The sequence below is a fragment of the Nanorana parkeri genome, unplaced genomic scaffold (genome assembly GCF_000935625.1).
Source record: "Nanorana parkeri isolate BGI_ZX_2015 unplaced genomic scaffold, ASM93562v1 scaffold1446, whole genome shotgun sequence".
In the NCBI taxonomy this organism is placed as follows: Eukaryota; Metazoa; Chordata; class Amphibia; order Anura; family Dicroglossidae; genus Nanorana; species Nanorana parkeri.
The window spans coordinates 55,134-66,469 of NW_017307714.1; the positions used below are offsets into that span (position 1 = coordinate 55,134).

The window sequence follows — 11,336 nt, forward strand, 5'->3', positions numbered from 1 at the left end:
ATTAAAAGTACGCCATGGCCTCACTTTTATGAGATAATGCAAAATTACCCCAACATTTATTGTATGAATACATGTGCAAACTGCACTAAAGTCCTCAAAATTCATTGGCTTAGTTCATAGCACTGTGAAAGAGCACAATGCACTATGGGGGGAATTTATTAAAACTGGAGCAGCCACAATCTAGAGCAGATTTGCACTGTAACCAGTTAGCTTCTCTGTCTCATTTTCAAATCTTACCTGAGCAAACTGAAAAGAGAAGCTGATTGGTTGCCATGGGCAACTGCTCCAGATTCTTCTGCTCCAGTTTGATAAATTCCCCCCTATGTGAGCAATCTTTCTGTAGATGTGCCATTCAAATTTGCACCACTAGAGGGCAGCCAGTACTTGTTTTTTTTCAGAATTGCAGCCGTCATTCATATGAAAACATGATGCGCTTTGCCATCTTAGCATTATTTCAGGATATTTTTGCAGTGTTGCCAGGTGGACAAATAAGCACTATAACAAATACTGACTTATGTGTATAGATGTTAAAGATTGCCATGCAATGCATGCCAAATGAATAAAAGCATCAGTATAATAGCAGTAAAAGTTGCATAATTATTTCAATTTGTTTATTAACTAATTTCTCCTATAACATGCTTTTGTAATAATACCTGCTATAACTGTTGTCATTTCAGTATTCATAAGCAGTTCCTAGTGTTAACCAGTGCTAATATATAATTATTTCAAAAGTATCAGTATCGCCAGCTAGTATGGTTAAATGTAATATTAATTATTTAGAATTAGTACCATTATCCAAACACTGTTAAGAATCACACACTGCCATCTCTGTGAAGCTTTGTTTACAGAGTATAGATATTATATCTATATAATAGATAGATAGATAGATAGATAGATAGATAGATAGATAGATAGATATTCTGTAAACCTGCACAGTCCTAAAACAGTGGCTGGTGTGCATTGCCCGACACAGTGCCAATGTGCCGTATCTGGCACATTGCACTGTTTTTTGTTTTTTTTGGTACAACTTTATTGTACTTGTGACATGAAATGTGACATGAAATTCAGTTCTACCGGCACAGCAGGGTGTGAGGCAGTTGCGCTGAACAAAAGCAAGCTGTACTTGTTTTCAGTGCACACCACCTTGTTCCCATCGCATCGTGGTGTTGTGAACTGAGCACGTCGGTGACAAGGCAAATTGGAAACAATTGTAATCGGTCCCACTGCTTAAAGAACCGATCCTGTACTTGCATAGTCAAAGCTCTGAGGCCTTGTTCACACCAAGTGCGTTCCAGGAGCAGAGCAGAGCCGTTGCAGACCGGAGCAAAACTGCGTCCAATGTATTCCAATGGTATTTTTAGCTCCAGTTCACATCGCATTGTTTTTTTCCAGAGCAGGTAAAAAAAACTGCAGCAGGCCCTATTTTACCTGCTCTGGAACGCTGGCAAACACATCAAAAACGCATGCAAACTCCCTGGGACGCACTGAAAGCCCATTTTAAACTTTAAACATTTTTTGTTTTTTTTGAACCAAAAACGACCCGGAACGCATCAAAAACGCGGCAAAAACCCGGCACAACCCACTGCACTGCGTGTGCAGAAACTAATGCAGATCTGCTCTGCATTTGGTGTGAACAAGGCCGTAAGGAACTTAGGAACTTATAACTTACATTACTAATACCCCCATGTTCTAATGTTCTAATTATTTTGCTATAAAATAAAAGCTTCTGAAAGGAAATTAAATTGACAAAAATACAAAATAAAAAGCAGGTTGTTTTTGTTTTTTTTTGGGAGGGAATGAGGTTGGATTTAGGGGAGGAGGGGAGGGGAATGGAGGGGAATGGATGAAGGAGTGGGTATGATAGGCTGGTTTTTTTTTTTGTGTTTTGTGTTTGTTTATTTTTGAATAAATGGGGTAAGAGAAAAGGCATGGGGCCGTGATTGAGTGGCATTCCAGACAATATAGTGCTTTTCGCCCTCTCTTTTCATGGCTAGATAAGTAATGGTGAAGGGTCAGTTTATCATCCAATCAAGCATAAATATGAGTAGTTTTTATTGGTTATGACTTATTTTCCACCTGTAATTAAGAAGAAATCAAGAAATTTTAGATGTGAAATAGCCATATATGTAGAGGTTACCGATACTATTATGTAATTTATGGAATTGTATGCGAAATTAAACAAATAAAAATGTATTATGAAAAAAAAAAAGCAGGTAGCATGACAAATTCTAAAATCTTTAAATTAATTGCAAAAAGATGAGGTCTGAGTAGAAAAGCCCACAAAACATGCTAAGGTTGTTTTGGTCTTTGAGGAGAAGGAGAAGAAAAGGTTATTACATTTCATCTTTGGCTCTGTGTACAAAGGTAATGAGGTAATGTATGACAATGACATTGACATAATATGAAATGTTCCACAGCAGCATATTGTAAACCAGTAATTTAAATTCATTTGGACAATCAAACTGGACCTTCAATTAAAATGACGCCTGATGTACTGTTAGTTTCAGTGTTGTTACATTGTGTAATGTGTATTTCTGCATGAGGGCGTTGCAATGTTGACGTTTAATTCTTAATTGTTCTTAAAAATAATAAAATAATAACTTCACTACTTGATTGAAAAATATATTATCTAGTTTGGTGGTCTGCTCAATTTCTTCAGGGCCCCCTTTACAAGTGACCTACTGCTATTGGGTGTAAAATGTACCTGTAATGAAAAAAGCTACATTTAGGTAAATTATTTATCAGATGTTGATAAAACAAACAGCACTTTTCTTCCCTTTTTTATTCAGCTCATTGTTAGAACATGTGCACATAGTTGTAAATTAGTGATGTAATTCACTGTTCTATGTCATAAATGTCAGGGGTCCCCCCACAGCCGCCGGTCCTCGGCCAGGAGCCTGTCCCTGCAAATAGGCCCAGCCATCCCGGATTGCCTCGGTATGCTTGATGGCAATCTGGGCCGGCTACCATCTGGCAGAGGTTGCCCTCTAATCAGGTATATTAGTAGGCTATAGCCGCCAGTGAGACTCTACGAGCCCGCATTGACCACCTGAGAGCCATACTGACCACCTGAGAGCCCCATTGACCACCTGAGAGTCCAGCTGACTTCATGAGAGCCCAACTGACCACCCGAGAGTAATCAGGCATATTAGAAGGCCGTAGCCACCAGTGAGACTCTCCAGACCCCTGGTGAGAGCCCGCACTGACCACCTGAGTGCCGTTCTGGCCACCTGAGAGCCTGCAGCACTGGCCATTTGAGAGCCTCTACTGGCCACCTGAGAGCCTGGCAAGTGTCAGAAAACAAGCTCAGGGCTCCCACTGATTCTGCATTATGGTGAGTTGTATAATTATGTCATTATATACTACAATGTAATAATAATAGAAATAAAGAAGTGCACAATAAATGCACTTGAATCATCTCGAAACCACCCCAAGAGACACCCTACTGTTCATGCACACTTTTAAGCCATACCCACAAAAACCTGCCCCCTATTTGCTGCCACACCAACAAATTCATGCTCCCCCACTTTAAAGTCACAACAACAAACTCATGCTACCATTTTAACATGCCCTCAAACAATTTGTTGCAGCGGAAAGAGGCAGACAGAAAATGACACCACTGTGTTGATGACAATGGGAGGAAAAATTGCTATTTTGTGAGTGTCTTGGGGAGAAAAAATGCTGCTACATCGGTGGTGTCAGTAGGATGAAGGAGGGAAACTGGCAGGCTGGGGTGTGGGGCTCTTTGGGGTGCAATAAAATAGAGTCCTGTGTTGTTCTAGGAGAGTGAGGGTCTTAAGGTCACACATCAATATGCGGGACCACTAGGGCACTGTGATCTGTACTAGTCATCTACTCCCCTTGCTGCCATGTCAGTGAGTGTCACAAAGGTAGTACAACTCACTGTACAGTATTCTGTATGCCTCGGTGGTGGACCTGGTGGGGAACCCTGCTTGTAGTGCTGCTCAATATGGACACTCTCCCATTCTGTTCTGGACTGTGCAGTTCTGGACTTCTTTTATCTTCTATACTCAATCTCCTCTGCTCATTATGGACACTCTACTCCACTTATGGACATTCGGCTCTTATCATCATGGTCCTTAGGATGGCCACCATTAGAAATCATGAGGCATCTACAAATCCTATCTGACAGGGCCCAATCAACACCCCCTTCCACCTCAGTAAACCTTTACAGTGCTCCAGCCTCATACCTGTTGTAAGCCTCAGTAAACTTTTATAGTGCTCCGGTCAATGACTGTCCTTCACCCCTACCTGTTCTAAGACTCGGCACACTTCCATAGTGCACCATCTTCATGCCTGTTCCCCTACTTTCTTCTCAAAATTAAGCTCCCTCCTCTATACATGCAGTGTGAGCAAGTTCTCTTTCCTGGCTTTTCTATGACAGGCACATATCTGTTGCTCTGCTTGTTGTTGCCATGGTGCTGGATCACACCCTGTACACTTGCTGGAGATCTGTGGCAGTCCTGGACTGTATTAACTCTCGCCTGGTGCCAGGTTGGCAGTGCCATGCCATTCTGTACTCACCACCACATGGGGCATTGCCATGTCTGCTGAGTCAAAGGAGTCAGCAGGTGTGAAGGGGAGGAAATGCAGTGGATGATCTGTGTCTTCTGCAAGGAACGTCTCTGCACTAAACAGGGCTGGAGATTACACAGATGGCATGCCTGTGTCCCACCTGCTGAGGAAGATGTGGGGTGAATCTTTATCAGGACACAAGAGGATGTGTAGTGAAGTGGCCTGCAGGATCTGCAGTCCAGCATGATTGGTTGCTAGGATGCAGGCAAGGGGGCTGTGCAACCTCATGCGTTTCAATGGCCCTGTTGGCTTGCATCCTAGCAACCAATGACGCAGGTGAATCCATCTATTACTGCTGGGGCAGCCAGGCTAGGGAGTCAATTTAAAAAAAAAGGGATGACACATCCCGGGACACCCTTCTAAATCAGGGATTGTCCTCATAAATCAGGGATGTATGATCAGCCTACTGTAAATATTCTTTTTATGAAGTAGTAATGTCAATATTTGACAGACTAGGTCAGGCTTACACATTACGCTGGTGGGTCTACAAGAAAGCAATGGGCAAGAGTGGGGGTTATAACACTCCCTATAATTCATTAGTCAGTCAGGCACTTCTTTTATAACACCTCATTATCTAAAACTTTTCCTTCATTATCCTCTGTGGAGCTATCTCTACAGCTTATTAAGAAAAAATCTAGGTCAATCCATTTAGTGTTTGTTTACTTTTACACGTTTGTCAAAAATCCCTATATCCCTATCCCTCTATAGTTGTACAAGAAGATTTTTATTTGGTTTACAAGATCCTGCTGATAAAATGATAGCTGTAATTATTTCCCTTAGCGGTATCGCAATAAACATCTGTAATATTTAAGCTGTTCGGATTGATATCTCTGTACTAGCCGTTCATACATTGTACATAATATTTTCCTGAATGCATATTCTTACTCACAGAGCCATGCAGAAAAAAATGGGAAAAATACTATTCTCTCTAATGTATACATTTCTGCAGCCAGTGACTGGTTTTAGCATACACTGTATTTTTTACTTTTAAGTTTTGTACTCTTTCATTTTGACAGTTGTCTTACAATGTATGCTGTTTTCTCTTTTATGGCTTTATGGCCATGGATTGAGTAGATTAATTTTACATCATGAATCGGTAAAGTCAGCCGTTCCTAGTGAACTGGTTCATTCTCAAGTGTATCCATTCAGTCAAAGCAGAACTCCAAGTACAATTGATAATAATAATTATTATTGATTTTTATGAAAGTATAACATGCTGTGGCTTTGCAGTGTGATAGATGTAACAAGGCAGGTTGGTACAAGTGAAAAAACAATAACATACAGTTGAAAAGCAAATATAGCAATAAAAAGAAGTGACGGGATAGACATCTGCCCATTTAAAGTGCGTGTCTTCTCCACTTATCTGGTAGAGCCTGAACATCCTGTTTTCCACTTTCAGTTTGTGCACTGCAGTATCTTTTGCAGCCTCCAAACCCTGCCTGTCTGGTCCACACTCCTCCCCTTGGAGGCCTTTGTCATACAGAACTACCTAGTCACATTTCTTAATGTAGGTGGTAGGTGGTGGGATCACTCTAGGCTTTCTAATTGTCCTATCCAGTCATTATCAGCAACAGCAAGTGATGCTCACTGCAGAGCACAGTTGCCATACTAGCAGTGACAGCTAGCTCCGCCCAATAGTTTTCTATTGTCCGGCGGCTCTGCTGCTGTAAAAAAAAAATAAGTTCAGGATCTGTACGGGCTATTGTGAATAGCCCGTACAGCACCCCTTCGGTTCTACTGAACCGAAGGGGTCCTGGGGCCGAAGCTAGCCGAAGGATCGGCCGAAGCTACGGCCAGATCCTTCGGCAGCTTCGTGAATAGACCCCATAGTTTATTAAAAAACACTCCTTCTTGTTACAGTCCCTAAAGCCCACTATGTGAAAAGGGTGTCAGTAAAAAGCTGCAGTAGTGTAAATGATACTGCATAGAGAGCCAGATGAGTTCAACCACGCATATTGCTTGAGAGTGATGTGCCAAGGTGCGGCCCTTCTCCCTCCTACCTGCCCCTATTGTGTACAATACTAATGCTTCCCACCTTATTAACACCAATGAGAGAAAGAAAAAGAGAAGGTGGAGAGGAGAAAAGAGTTTCGGAAGATGCTACACTTGGGTGAGTACACATGTACCACAACTGACCTTATATAATGACCAGTGGGGGGAATTGTACTTTAATAAAGGGCACCATAGCCATGGTAGAATACAATAGTAAATGCTTTGTGTAGGCGGACCTATCATTTTACCAATACTTTTTTGGGGAGGCTTTGCATAATATTTGCACCTCCCACATGATTCCGGCTTTGTGTGGTACATACAAAATTTAAAGGGTAATTCCACTTTCCCAGGCCAATTTGGGAAAGGAATTTCCCCCTCCAATATGCCCCCCGCTATACTTACTTTTGGCCGAACGCTCCTTTGCCTCCATTGGTGCCAGTGTACTACATGGCAGCACAGCTCTGCTCTGTATTTTGAATTTTGCTCACAAATGGCGAGCACTCATTCTTTGTTCAGTGCGATCAGAAGCACTTCTCATTGGTCAGTGCGGTTAGGTTCAAAGTCCAGAGCATAGGGCTGCGTTGCCATGTACGGACTATGGGTAGTATACCTGCACTGGGGGAGGGGGAGGAGCATTCGGCCAAAGGAAAGTATAGGAGTGGGGGTGGGGGAGAAGGGGGCAGATTGGAGGGGGTAATGCCATTTTCCCAAATTCATCTGGGAATGTGGAATTACCCTTTAAAACAGCTACTTTGTTTTTCACATTTAAAGTGACCCTTAAAATCCACATCTTAAAATGTGCATCAGCAATGCACTTCATCTTGCACCAATAAGTTGTTGTAAGATGAATATATGGTGATTAAAGTTGGTGCAGCTATTATACACTCTTTACCCCCTTTTCAATTGCTTTATTGGCAAATTTGAACTGCTTAGCTCTGAATAATAAACTGGTGTCTCAATTGCTGAAGCTCTGATTACACACACAGCTTAATAAGTCAAAAAGGTGACCCCACCACCCTCCCTTCCTCTTGTCTCCATGCTCTGTACAGCTCCATACAGATTCTCTGTATAGCCTTTCAGTTAGAGCGCAACAGTCAGCTACTGATGTGTCCTATCTTTACAAGACCCTCAATGTTCTAGTGCCATGGGTGCACCCTGTGCTAAACATTTGTAAAATAAAAAGATTTGATATTTATAGCAACACAATAGAGCACACTATTACACATCGGGATATTCATGTTAAAAAAACATAACAGCAGTTAAAAAAAGTATATAACATTTATAATAAAATAACATTGTCCCAAAATCATTATTTTTTATTTAATTGATTAGTGTTACACAGTGTTCCCCAGTGGCCACAAATATTATTTCTGGCAGTGCATGTCAGTGGGTAGAAACATGATAGGATATGTAATTCTGAAATCTGGGCCAAGGATAGAGCTAGATGGCGAGACATGGATTTAGGATCTGATCTTTTTTCTATTGAGGTATATTTTGTGAGTAATTTTCTTTTATATTAGTAAAGATCAGGGTGAAAGGTTACTGAATGTTTGGCTTTAGATGAGCCTACTTTAAGATGTTAGCCTTCATATTGTACATATCAGTAAATGAAATGCTGGCATTATGCTCAGACTGTGAGGTGTAGTCATTCATCACTAGGGTTAATTGTGTAGGTGAAGTCCAGAATTATTCTCTTCACTCCGGCATGCATTGCGCTATCCAATGTGATACCCAATTATAATCTACATACATGTGGGCATTCTACATATGCGCTTACATTCATATGTATAGGGCAGCAGGAGAGCTTTTACTTTTTTTGTTATTTTAATTTTATTATTTTTTAATTTTTAACACTTTTTCCAGTTAATTGTATTGCTATCACAAGGGGCCTAACAAGTTCCCTATGTGATAACATTGGGCAGGTGACAGGTCTACTGGGCCAAAATGTCTCTCCTGCTCTATATGCAGCCAGTCGAGCATAGACTGTGCTTAATCAGCTGTTTACCCGGCTTTGCAGCTGGGATTTTTACAGCATTGAACCCGAACGTGCACCCAGCAAGTCCCATAAAAGTGATCGGGTGGCCCCATAACCATCCATATTACGTATACTAAACAGCCAGAAGCCAGCTCCAGAAAATAAAAACAAACTCACATCTGCTACTTTTAGTAAAGTGATCATTATAACTGACTGAGGTGGAATTGTTTGACCATTTGTTCGTCAAATGGGACTACAATCCATGTTCATTTTGTGTCCAGCAGTGCAATGAAAATGCTTTGCTGAGTGCATTTCTATAGTAAGCAATTTCATTCAATACAATTCCTTTTCACTGATTGCCAGGGAACACCAAATGAGGCTGATTTACTAAACAGTTTGAGAATCTTTACTCAAAAAATTGTGTGAATATTCACTCAATTATCCAATCACGTAAAAAGAAAAGTCCTGTTCACTTTGAATACCCAATCATGCACAGATGCTTTTTACATGATTGGATAATTGAAGTGAATATTCACACAATTTGTTGTCTGAACTCCTTTAGTAAATCAGCCTCTATGCTCTGAACTGGTGGGTTCCGCAGGGTCTATGGTGGGCTGTGAAGGCTCTCAAGTGGGCTGTGTGGGGTCTATGGTGGGCTGTGCAAGTTCTACAGGAAAGCCGCCGAGACCTTGACAGCCTTCCTGTGAAGCACAGCGCCTGTTTAAAATGCTGACTTCAGTTTAAAATTGAAAGCGCCAGTAAAGGCGATCAGTTTTGGGGGCATTTTCACGAGTACTCGTGAAAATGTTCAGTATCGGCACCGCTACCGGTACCAGTGTCGGTATTGGTGTATCCATAGTTTTAATGCAGATTTACACTAGGTATTTAAATAGAACCTTTTCATAGATGTCTGTACATCAGACCAGATAAAGTTGGTACCCTATGAGGGACAGGCCCTCCAAATGAGGGGCAGTTGGGAGGTTTGTTATTGTAGAATGGACTTAGAAACAGCCTTATGCATTGACACTATTTTTTTTACACTGTACTTAATCGTTAAGGGAATACAAACCCTTAAATAATAACGGGCTCAATGTTTCCCTGATATTGTGCTGAGTTTATTGGATGCTTAGCACAGTTATTTTTTATGTAATATTTAAAAGGGATATACTGTATTTAAAATGCAGGAAACAATTTAAATCCATATGCTACAGCAGAACTGCAGTGATCCATGGTCCTCCATTGCTGTACAAGGAGCAGTGTACAATTGTACATCAACCCAGCAGGAAAGTGTGCTTGATATTATTTTAAAATGTTAGGAGCTGTATGAAAGGGCCACCATTGGAACAGTAAAGGCATTAATCCTTCAAGTAAAACTGGTCACGATGGACCCCTCTATTTCTTTGTCACCAGTCATACAGGGAAAATACAGGACAAGAGCTACTGCTAAGACAGAAGAAAGTTTTTAGGCAGCAAAATAAAGTAAATGGCAGATCTCAGACAGACCATTTATTAAGTGATCTGACCTTCAGGTCAACAGAAAGAAACTTTATTATCCCTTTATCTGGACAAAAAAGGTTTAATTTTTCCTTGTTAGATATCTTGTATCTAAATTGCGATTTGAAATGTAACCCTCTCACTTCTGGGAAGAGTTAAATTAAATGATTCTATCATGGGAATAGCTAATATGTATAACCTAGTTGGTTTTATTTTACATACAGTATATATATGCCAACTAGCTCTGGCAGCCAACATTTACAGGACAGTGTTAACCGGAACTGCAAAGATGCTGGTCTTAAACAACAGCAATAATACGTGTAGGAGGCATTTTTTCTTGAATGAGAACAAAATGTATTTCTATGCTGTATTAAGCAGATATGGAGATCAACAGATATTAAGACACAGCACTCCAGCACTTCCAGATCATATTTTCAGCAGTTTAGCTCAAAATCAAACTTATTTACTGGTAATTTATAGATCTTCTAGTCATAATGAAATGCAGTTCTACAAAGATCCTCCTCCTCTGTCTCTGCAAACACATTCACCCAAAGCATGAAATACTAAGATAGTACAAATATAACATTCCCTTGATGTTCACAAGAGTGCTTGAGTCTTGATAAATTATATCCAGTGTCTCTGAATTAAAGCCATTGCAGCTCTAATGTAAATGAATATAATAAATATTGACCATTTTCTCCTCTCCGTATGGTACCTGTGCTTGTGGCCAATCTATTAGCAGGTGGTTGTATCGTAAAGGCACTGTTTTTTACTGCTTGGATACCCAAATGATTAAATGCAGCATCATGAGGGAACCTGAGTATACATGTAAACTTGTATAAATAATTACACACTGAAAAAGATTTGCTTGCTAGCTGAAAATGTGATTTAGAGTTACAACAAGAGCAAAGATACTGGGTATAAATTGACAAGAGTCGAATGTATAAGTTTAACTTGATTATGCTGAAAGTTTATATATTTTTCAAAGTTTTATTTCTCTTCATTTTTTAAATGTTGTAGACCAGAGATTTCTTTATCTTGCCCCTTTTACGTGGGATAAGGCTAAGGGCCCATTCCTACCATAACACAATGGGCTGTAACATGTGCATTTTTTTGTGCATTGATGTGAGTTGCCTTTACGCAGCCCTTTTAAAATCATTAGTCTGTCAATGCACCTCAACAAATGAAAAAATAGGTCTTGCACAATTTATTATTTTCAGCTCAAGGCAATGCAGCCAGGGCTGTCCTTTTAATGAGGCAGCCTAAGGTTGTTGCCACA

At 40.4% G+C, this 11,336-nt stretch overlaps 1 long non-coding RNA gene across 1 annotated transcript in view; it reads right to left on the reverse strand.

Moving 5' to 3' along the window:
- Nucleotides 1-285: 285 nt before the first annotated feature.
- LOC108798309 overlaps nt 286-11,336 on the reverse strand; it is a 21,416-nt gene continuing 10,365 nt past the window's right edge. The window contains exons 2-3 of the long non-coding RNA XR_001941942.1: nt 3,542-3,547; nt 286-298 (exon numbers count right to left, since the gene is read on the reverse strand). This is a non-coding gene — a long non-coding RNA (uncharacterized LOC108798309). The remainder of the gene's footprint in view (nt 299-3,541; nt 3,548-11,336) is intronic.